Source organism: Grampus griseus (genome assembly GCF_964374135.1).
Source record: "Grampus griseus genome assembly, chromosome: 1".
Lineage (NCBI taxonomy): Eukaryota > Metazoa > Chordata > Mammalia > Artiodactyla > Delphinidae > Grampus > Grampus griseus.
In genome coordinates, this window is record NC_139017.1 from 42,518,254 (window position 1) to 42,528,692 (window position 10,439).

Below are 10,439 nucleotides of genomic sequence, written 5' to 3' on the forward strand. Positions count from 1 at the left end.
CCCAGCAACCAGTTGTTTCAATTATACTTTTATTTTTCCTAATATATTTTTTATCTTTCTTATTTTTATTATATTTTTTTGCGGTACAAGGGGCTCTCACTGTTGTGGCCTCTCCCGTTGCGGAGCACAGGCTCTGGACGCGCAGGCTCAGCGGCTGTGGCTCACGGGCCCAGCCGCTCTGCGGCATGTGGGATCTTCCCGGACCGAGGCACGAACCCGTGTCCCCTGCATCGGCAGGCGGACTCTCAACCACTGTGCCACCAGGGAAGCCCTGTATTTCTTATTTTACTTTGTTCTTTATTCTTTGATATTTTACGGCTCCTTTTGTTTCTTTGTTTCTTTGTTTCTTTTTTTTTTTTTTTACCACACCACAAAGGCTGTGGGATCTTGGTTCCCAGGCCGGAGGTCAGGCCTGAGCTCCTGTGGTGGGAGCTCCAAGTCCAAATCGCTGGACTAACAGAGAACCTCAGACCCCAGGGAATATTAATCAGAGTGAGGCCTCCCAGAGGTCCTCATCTCAGCACCAAGACCTGACTCTATCCAACTGCCTGCAAACTCCAGTGCTGGACATCTCAGGTCAAACAACTAGTAAGACAGGAATACAGCACCACCCATCAAAAAAAAAAAAAAAGAAATGACAAAAACTATGTTACAGACGAAGGAGAAAGGTAAAAACCTACAAGACCAAATAAATGAAGATGAAATAGGCAACTTACCTGAAAACGAATTCAGGGTAATGATCGTAAAGATGATCCAAAATTTAAACTACTCTAGAAGGAATCAGTAGCAGCATAACTGAAACAGAAAAACAGATAAGTGAGCTGGAAGATAAAATGGTGGAAATACTGCCAGGGAGCAGAATAAAGAAAAAAGAATGAAAAGAATTGACTACAGTCTCAGAGACCTCTGGAACAACATTAAATACACCAACGTTCGAATTATAGGGGTCCCAGAAGAAGAAGAGAGAAAGAAAGGGTTTGAGGAAATATTTGAAGAGATTATAGTTGAAAACTTCCCTAAGATGAAAAAGGAAATAATCAAGTCCAGGAAGCACAGAGGGTACCATAAAGGATACACCCAAAGAGAAACATGGCCGAGACATATTAACCAAACTTTCAAAAATTAAATACAAAGAAAAATATTAAAAGCAGCAAGGGAAAAGCAACAAATAACATACAAGGGAATCCCCATAAGGTTAACAGCTAATCGTTCAGACTCTGAAAGCCAGAAGTGGGTGGCAGGACACATTTGAAGTGATGAAAGGGAAAAACCTACAACCAAGATTATGCTACCTAGCAAGGACCTCATTCAGATTCGATGGAGAAATTAAAATCTTTACAGACAAGCAAAAGTTAAGAGAATTCAGCACCACCAAACCAGCTTTACAACAAATGCTAAAGGAAGTTCTCTAGGCAGGAAACACAAGAGAAGGAAAAGACCTACAAAAACAAACCCAAAACAATTAATAAAATGGTAGTAGGAACATACATATTGATAATTACCTTAAATGTAAATGGATTAAACACTCCAACCAAAAGACACAGACTGGCTGAATGGATACAAAAACAAGACCCTTATATATGCTGTCTACAAGAAACGCACTTCAGACCTAGGGACACATACAGACTGAAAGTGAGGGGATGGAAAAAGATATTCCACGCAAAAGAAAATCAAAAGAAAGCTGGAGTAGCATTTCTGATATCAGACAAAATAGACTAAAATAAAGACTATTAAAAGAGATAAAGAAGGACAATACATAATGATCAAGGGATCAATCCAAGAAGAAGATATAACAATTGTAAATATTTATGCACCCAACATAGGAGCACCTCAATACATAAGGCAAATGCTAACAGCCATAAAAGGGAAATGGACAGTAACACAATCATAGTAGGGGACTTTAACACCCCACTTTCACCAATGGACAGATCATCCAAAATGAAAATAAATAAGGAAACACAAGGTTTAAATGACACATTAAACAAGGTGAACTTAATTGATATTTATAGGCTATTCCATCCAAAAACAACAGAATACACCTTCTTCTCAAGTGTGCATGGAACATTCTCCAGGATAGACCATATCTTGGGTCACAAATCAAACCTTGGTAAATTTTTAAAAATTGAAATCATATCAAGTATCATTTCCAACCAGAATGCTATGAGACTAGGCATCAATTATAGGAAAAAAAACTGTAAAAAATACAAACACATGGAGGCTAAACAATACACTACTAAATAACCAAGACATTGCTGAAGAAATCAAAGAGGAAATCAAAAAATACCTAGAGACAAATGACAATGAAAACACAATGGTGCAAAACCTATGGAAGGCAGCAAAAGCAGTTCTAAGAGGGAAGTTTATAGCAATACAATCCTACCTCAAGAAACAAGAAAAATCTCAAGTAAACAACCTAAACTTACACATAAAGCAATTAAAGAAAGAAGAACAAAAAACCCCAATGTTAGCAGAAGGAAAGAAATCATAAAGATCAGATCAGAAATAAATGAAAAAGAAATGAAGGAAACAATAACAAGGAACAATAAAACTAAAAGCTGGTTCTTTCAGAAGATAAACAAAATTGATAAACCATTAGCCAGACTCATCAAGAGAAAAAGGGAGAAGACTCAAACCAACAGAAGTAGAAATGAAAAAGGAGAAGTAACAACTGACACTGGAGAAATACAAAGGATCAAGAGAGATTACTACAAGCAACTATAGGCCAAAAAAATGGACAACCTGGAAGAAATGGACAAATTCTTAGAAAAGCACAACCTTCCAAGGCTGAGCCAGGAAGAAACAGAAAATATAAACAGACCAATCAAAAGCACTGAAATTGAAACTGTGATTAAAAATCTTCCAACAAACAAAAGTCCAGGACCAGATGGCTTCACAGGCAAATTCTATCAAACATTTAGAGAAGAGCTAACACCTATCCTTCTCAAACTCTTCCAAAATATAGCAGAGGAAGGAACACTCCCAAAATCATTTTACAAGGCCACCATCACCCGGATACCAAAACCAGACAAAGATGTCACAAAAAAAGAAAGCTACAGGCCAGTATCACTGATGAACATAGATGCAAAAATCCTCAACAAAATACTAGCAAACAGAATTCAACAGCACATCAAAAGGATCATACACCATGATCAAGTGGGCTTTATCCCAGAAATGCAAGGATTCTTCAATATACACAAATCAATCAATGTGATACACCGTATTAACAAACTGAAGGATAAAAACCATATGATAATCTCAATAGATGCAGAAAAAGCTTTTGACAAAATTCAACACCCACTTATGATAAAAACTCTGCAGAACGTAGGCACAGAGGGAACCTAAGTCAACATAATAAAGGCCATATATGACAAACCCACAGCCAGCATCATTCTCAATGGTGGAAAACTGAAACCATTTGCTCTAAGATCAGGAACAAGACAAGGTTGCCCACTCACCACTATTATTCAACATAGTCTTGGAAGTTTTAGCCACAGCAATCAGAGAAGAAAAATAAATAAAACGAATCCAAATCAGAAAAGAAGAAATAAAGCTGTCACTGTTTGCAGATGACATGATACTATACATAGAGTATCCTAAAGATGCTACCAGAAAACTACTAGAGCTAATCAATGAATTTGGTAAGGTAGCAGGATACAAAATTAATGCACAGAAATCTGTTGCATTCCTATACACTAATGTTGAAAAATCAGAAAGAGAAATTAAAGAAACACTCCCGTTTACCACTGCAACAAAAAGAATAAAATAGCTAGTAATAAACCTACCTAAGGAGACAAAATGCCTGTATGCAGAAAACTATAAGACACTGATGAAAGAAATCAAAGATGATACAGACAGAGGGAGAGATATACCATGTTCTTGGATTGGAAGAATCAACATTGTGAAAATGACTATACTACCCAAAGCAATCTACAGATTCAGTGCAATCTCTCTCAAACTACCAATGGCATTTTTCACAGAACTAGAACAAAAAATTTCAAAATATGTATGGAAACACAAAAGACTCCAAATAGCCAAAGCAATCTTGAGAAAGAACAATGGAGCTGGAGGAATCAGGCTCCCTGACTTTGGACTACACTACAAAGCTACAGTAATCCAGACAGTATGGTACTGGCACAAAACAGAAATATAAATCAATGGAACAGGATAGAGAGCCCAGAGATAAACCCATACACATATGGTCACCTTATTTTTGATAAAGGAGGCAGGAATATACAATGGAGAAAAGACAGCCTCTTCAATAAGTGGTGCCGGGAAAACTGGACAGCTATATGTAAAACAATGAAATTAGAACACTCCCTAACACATACACAAAAATAAACTCAAAATGGATTAAAGACTTAAATGTAAGGCCAGACACTATAAAACTCTTAGAGGAAAACATAGGCAGAACACTCTATGACATAAATCACAGCAAGATCCTTTTTGACCCACCTCCTAGAGAAATGGAAATAAAAACAAAAATAAACAAATGGGAGCTAATGAAACTTAAAAGCTTTTGCACAGCAAAGGAAACCATAAACAAGACGAAAAGACAACCCTCAGAATGGGAAAAAATATTTGCAAACTAAGCAACTGACAAAGGATTAATTTCCAAAATGTACAAGCAGCTCAATATCAAAACAACCCAATCCAAAAATGGGCAGAGATCTAAATAGACATTTCTGCAAAGAAGATGTACAGATTTCCAACAAACACATGAAAGGATGCTCAACATCACGAATCATTAGAGAAACGCAAGTCAAAACTACAATGAGGTATCACCTCACACCGGTCAGAATGGCCATCATCAAAAAATCTACAAACAATAAATGCTGGAGAGGGTGTGGAAAAAAGGGTGGAATGTAAATTGATACAGCCACTATGGAGAATAGTATGGAGGTTCCTTAAAAATCTAAAATCAGAACGACCATATGACCCAGCAATCCCACTCCTGGGCATATACCCAGAGAAAACCATAATTCAAAAGACACATGCACCCCAATGTTCATTGCAGCACTATTTACAATAGCCAGGACGTGGAAGTAACCTAAGTATCCATCGACAGATGAATGGATAAAGAAGATGTGGCACATATATACAATGGAATATTACTCAGCCATAAAAAGAAACAAAATTGAGTTATTTGTAGTGAGGTGGATGGACCTAGAGTCTGTCATACAGAATGTAGTAAGTCAGAAAGAGAAAAACAAATACCATATGCTAACACATATATATGGAGTCTAAAAACAAACAAACAAATAACAACAAAAAACGGTTCTGGAGAACCTAGGGGCAGGACAGGAAAAAAGAGGCAGACATAGACAATGGACTTGAAGACACGGGGATGGGGAATGGTAAGCTGGGACGTAGTGAGAGAGTAACATTGACATATATACACTACCAAGTGTAAAATAGATAGCTAGTGGGAAGCAGCTGCATAGCACAGGGAGATCAGCTCGGTGCTTTGCGACCACTTAGAGGGGTGGGATAAGGAGGGTGGGAGGGAGATGCAAGAGGGAAGGGATATGGGGATATACATATGCATATGGCTGATTCACTTTATTATACAACAGAAACTAACACAACATTGTAAAGCAATTATACTCCAATAAAAATGTTAAAAAATAATTTGAGGACTCCCAAAGAGTTTTTGCTTATGTCAGTTATATTTATTAACATTTACCATACCTGAGAGTAAAATTGAGGAATTAAAGAAAATATTTCTTTATTAATTCACTTTAAGATAATAATGAGCCAATTATATGTTAACATAAATAATATTTTTATGAAAAATAATCATTTTCCGAAAGAAAAAAGATTAGTGAGAAGAGTGGCTTTTTTTTTTTTTTTTTTACGTTTTTGCACATATCAGTTTGGGCTTAAGAGAAGATAGCTGGATTCTCTTATCTACTCTGCATTCAGTCTGTTGCATTAACACATGTCATGTAGCTTCTGGAAAACACCACTGTATACTCATTAAAGGAGAGTAAAGATGGAAAGCGACATCTTAGTATTATTATGCAGATAGTTTTGCCCATGCAGATCCCCTGAAAGGGTCTCAGGGAGCCCCAGGCAGTGGTGTGGTGGTAAATGCTTAACAGTCTGCTCTCCTTGGGGAAAAATTCCAAGTCTAAGTTGTCAATTCTGTGCCTGAACATACCTGAATGATGCAAGAGCCGATTAGCTATAGGAAACCCATGTCCCAGTAAGACCTGCTCCAGCACCCCGGGGCCCCTGAAGCCCGCTTTTGGGACCATTGGTCTATCAGGCTGCCCGGTGGCCTGCTCCTTGTCAGTCTTTGTACTGGCAGGCCCAGCATGTGACCCTCACAGACAGTCTCCTTGCTCCTGCTGGATGGCCAGTGGAGGACAGGACAGCCCGGCCACACTCTCCCTACCACTGTGTGTCTTACCCGGCCCTGGTCAGCAGGCCTAAGTCATCCGCTGACCTTGTTCACTCTCCAGTGTCGTCTTGTCCAATACTTGTTTTCTATGCAATCGAGTTTTTATCTCATTAGATAAAAAAAAATAAGCACTTGTGTTTTGCTCTACAATATGGACTTGAGAAGTGTCAGGGGGATGTTCTTATACGGAAACCGAGCAGTGAAGTTTCCCAGGGCAGGGTCTGTCTCCATCCTCTGAAGCTCCTTCAGGCCTGTGACTCAGCTCCAAAAATGGAATCAATGCACTGCGCTGGCTGACATTAGACAGCCCCAATAATAGAACTATAAAGGTTGACGTTTCTTTGTCTAACAAATATATTTCTCTAAGCAATTCAACATTTCCAGCTGGTACTCTGTCATTCCCAGGTTGCTATTTAGTGGAAATAAGAGCTCCATTTTATTAAAATCTTTCCCCTCTGGGTATAATAGCTTATGTAACAGGAACAGCAAAAGATTTCGGTTCTTATAAATAAGAAAAAAAAATCATCAAAATTACTATTAGAGCGTGTATATCTCCTTACTGCAGTAAACAGTGTCTATTCCTGCCATTGATGGAATTATAATGGTCCTCCTGCTGAAGAGTTATTAACTCAAACCAAGAAAGACAAGAGAAAATCATATCCCATCTGCTACCTAAGAACTCTTTTTGAGTTTATTTTAAATGCCATTTTTAAGCTTCATAAATTGATGCATCTTTTCCCTGAGAATTTTCTAGAAATTCCAAAGAAAGGCTAGGATGTCACGATTTAAAATATTCCCTCCCTCCCTCCTTCCTTCCTTTCCTCCTTCCTTCCTTCCTTCCCTCCTTTCTTCCTTTTTTTGAGAAGCTTTGTCATGTACTTTAATATCTGGTATATCTAGGCCCTCAACCCGACCCCACTGTCCCTCTTTACTTAGATATTTCTTCTGACTCATTTTTGGGGAACACATAATACATAATCTAACATTCTGAAGCAGCATGAGTTTGGTTTTTCGTTACAATAAAAAGGACACATGTCTAGCAGAATTCACTCTCAGGTTTAACACACAAAAAAGGAAGGTCTGTCTGTCCACACTACGTCCACAGTCCCCCAGCATCTTGTATAGATTAATGAAGGTTTGGAAAACTCAGGAATGCTTTTATGTATTATATTTTACTTCATAGCACATAAGCTCAGGAACTGTCTTCAGGGTTTTCAAGTTCTGATTCTTGGAAGTTCAAGATCAAATCACAGAGTGAACAGGGTACAGGGCCAGAGACCTGGGCTCAGCTCCTGCTCTGCCACTCACCAGCTGTGACCCGTGGGAAGACACTCCCACAGATCCCTTGTTTGTACATCCCAGCACACACTCAGCATGTACTTGTCCTGGGTTGGGTCCTGAGAATGCGGAGACCTGTGACAACACATCTGTCCTTGAGGGTCTCCAAGTGGAGCAGAGGAAATCAGACCCAGGAATGATATATGGCAATACCCTCGCGGCTAGTCCCCCCAAGAGAGATTTAAACAAGCTGCTGGAGCCCAGATGAGGGGTAGCTAATGCTTTCTGAGGTGTCTGTGCTGATTCCAGAGAGCAGAAAACATCTCCGCTGGTCTTGAAGAAGGAGGAGGCATTTTCTAAATGAAGGAGATAAAACAATTTCCCAGAGGGTATCACAAAGTTCAGGAACAGTTAACGATTAACTGTAGCTGAAGTGAAATTAGGGGAACACGCCAGTCATCCGCCTGTTTGCTCTCAGATCCATCCTCTGCCCTGCCTCTGCCCTGGTCTGCATCGTCAAGGGGGCTGGCCCCCCAAAAACTGTGTTTCCATAGTCCCCTGGCTTCTGGCTCCATTCAGCCAATGAGAGACACGGGCAGGAGACTGCAGGGTAAGAGGCAGGGAGTAGTAGACCATTTCTCCTGCATCCCTCAGTGTCAGGCAGCATCTCAACAGTGACTGGGCTCCTCCACGGCTTTAATCCCCACCAATGGCCCCTCTCTCTGTGAACTAGCTCCACCAGGCAGGTCCCTGGCTCCCAAGCTCTGGAAACACCATCTCCTCTCTTGGTCCCTTCTGCTCTAGAGGGGGTGGGCAGCTTCCTGCTACGAGTCATCTTGGAGTTGCCTCACTCCGAGTGTCCTGTTTGGCTTCCCCGTTTTGCTATCCCCTGTGCCACTAAATTCCCAGCTGGGAACACCTAGAAAGGTCTCTGTGAGATGTGTGTGTGGAAGGGGGGGAAGAGCACGTTGTGAAGAGCCCTGAGTGTATGCTGGTCAGGAAGTCCAGTTTTCACTCCATGGTTTTCATCTCTTTAGGGACGACAGACATAAAGGACAGGCCCAGGCGGGGAGTTGAGGGGAAGAAGCTACTAAAACAGACCAAAGAGGATGACGACAGCCTGATCTAAGGCAGGGGCAAAAAGAAGCTATGTTCGTGAGGCATTCTTGAGAGAAAATGCATAGATTCAGAAATGGGTTTGATGGAAGGGCCGAGTGAGAGGACATGGAGGATGACCCCAGGTTCCAGTTTGGAGGGCTGAGTAAATCATGGCACCAATGGGAGAGGATGAAGGAGAGAAGAAAGTGAAGGATGCCGGGAGGAGACATATCCAGGTTGGGGTGCCTTAGGGACAATCTTAGAGTAATGGGGGTGACTCAGACCAGCCGACATCTAACATCTCTTCCAGAATAAATTATATGATTATGAGGAATGGCCACATTTTCTTTGTGGTCTCAATAATTGTTTTAACACTGCCCAAGGTGCTAATTTTTATTTATTTATTTATTTTTTACTTTGCAAGTAATTTGGTTGTCATTTTAGTGATGACATTTGACATAACAGGCTTAGATCTATGTCAGGAACGTAAGGTCTGGCGAGATAAGACATCCCAGAGAGCCAGCAGCGCATGAACTCCTGGAAGCTAGTACTGGGGTCTGCTGTCTGGTCCTTCCCCATCACACCCACTGCTACAGCACAGCCCCGTGTTTCTCCCTATTTGGGATTTAATCAGTGCTGCTTCCCCCAAAGTTAACTCCCATTCAGCCTGTGTGACCTTGCACCCACTACTAGGTCTGCGATCCCTACTGCTAATGACTGGATTTGACAGCAGTTCTTAGGGTCCAGGGGGTGTTGTTAAATGTACCTCGGTGCCTGGATGGGGGAGTCTGAGGACTGTGGGAGAGGCCTGTAGCCCTTCCAGAGGCCCCTTTGTAAGAAAGGGTACTGACAGTCAAGAGAGATTGCTTCCTTTGGGAGGTGAGACCCGGGTGATAAGATGGGGGCACAAAGGCTGGCCAGGTGCCCCAGGATGGTCCTTGAGCCAAGGGCAACAGATGGGTAACAACACACCAGCCCATGAAGCTGCCAGTTATAGGGTGGGCTGCCAGGAGCCAAACAACCCATTTCTCAGTTCTGCTCAGGCCTCGCCAGGACCTTAAGAAGCCGACTCCCCGAGGTTCACGTTAACAGGGGGCAGGTGCAAATATGTTATTCCCCAAACCCACCCGAGACCCAGTGACAGGTCCTGGGCTTAAATTAAAGGAGGGGAGATGTTGGTTATTGATGAGGAAAAGTTAAAATGTGAAATCCCAAGATGCTGTGACTCAGGGAGATGCCCGAACCTGTGCCCTGGGCAGTGATCTAATAGAGAACAGCCTTGGCTGGTATGGCCAGATGCCCACCTGTTGAAGGACAGGAAGTTCCCTTTATCAAAGTCACACCTGGTCCTTGAATTCTGAGATGCTGCTCTTCCAGGAAGAATGGTTACTACCAGAAAAATGAAAAACAAAACAACAACAACAAAAAAAAAAAAAAAAGAAAAGAAAAGAAAGAAGAAGAGGAGGAGGAGGCAGCAAAAGAGGAAGAAGAAAAAGAAAAGCCCTTTATCTAGCACGCTGCCTCCACTGGCACAGAGAATGGAGATGGGCCCAAAGTTGTTACCAAAGCCTCTGTCTGCAACGGCCCAGAAAGCTCCTGAAGGTGAAACCCCTCAAGACAACTGCTGGCCTCTGCCCCCGCTCATGCTTCTCTTCCTCTC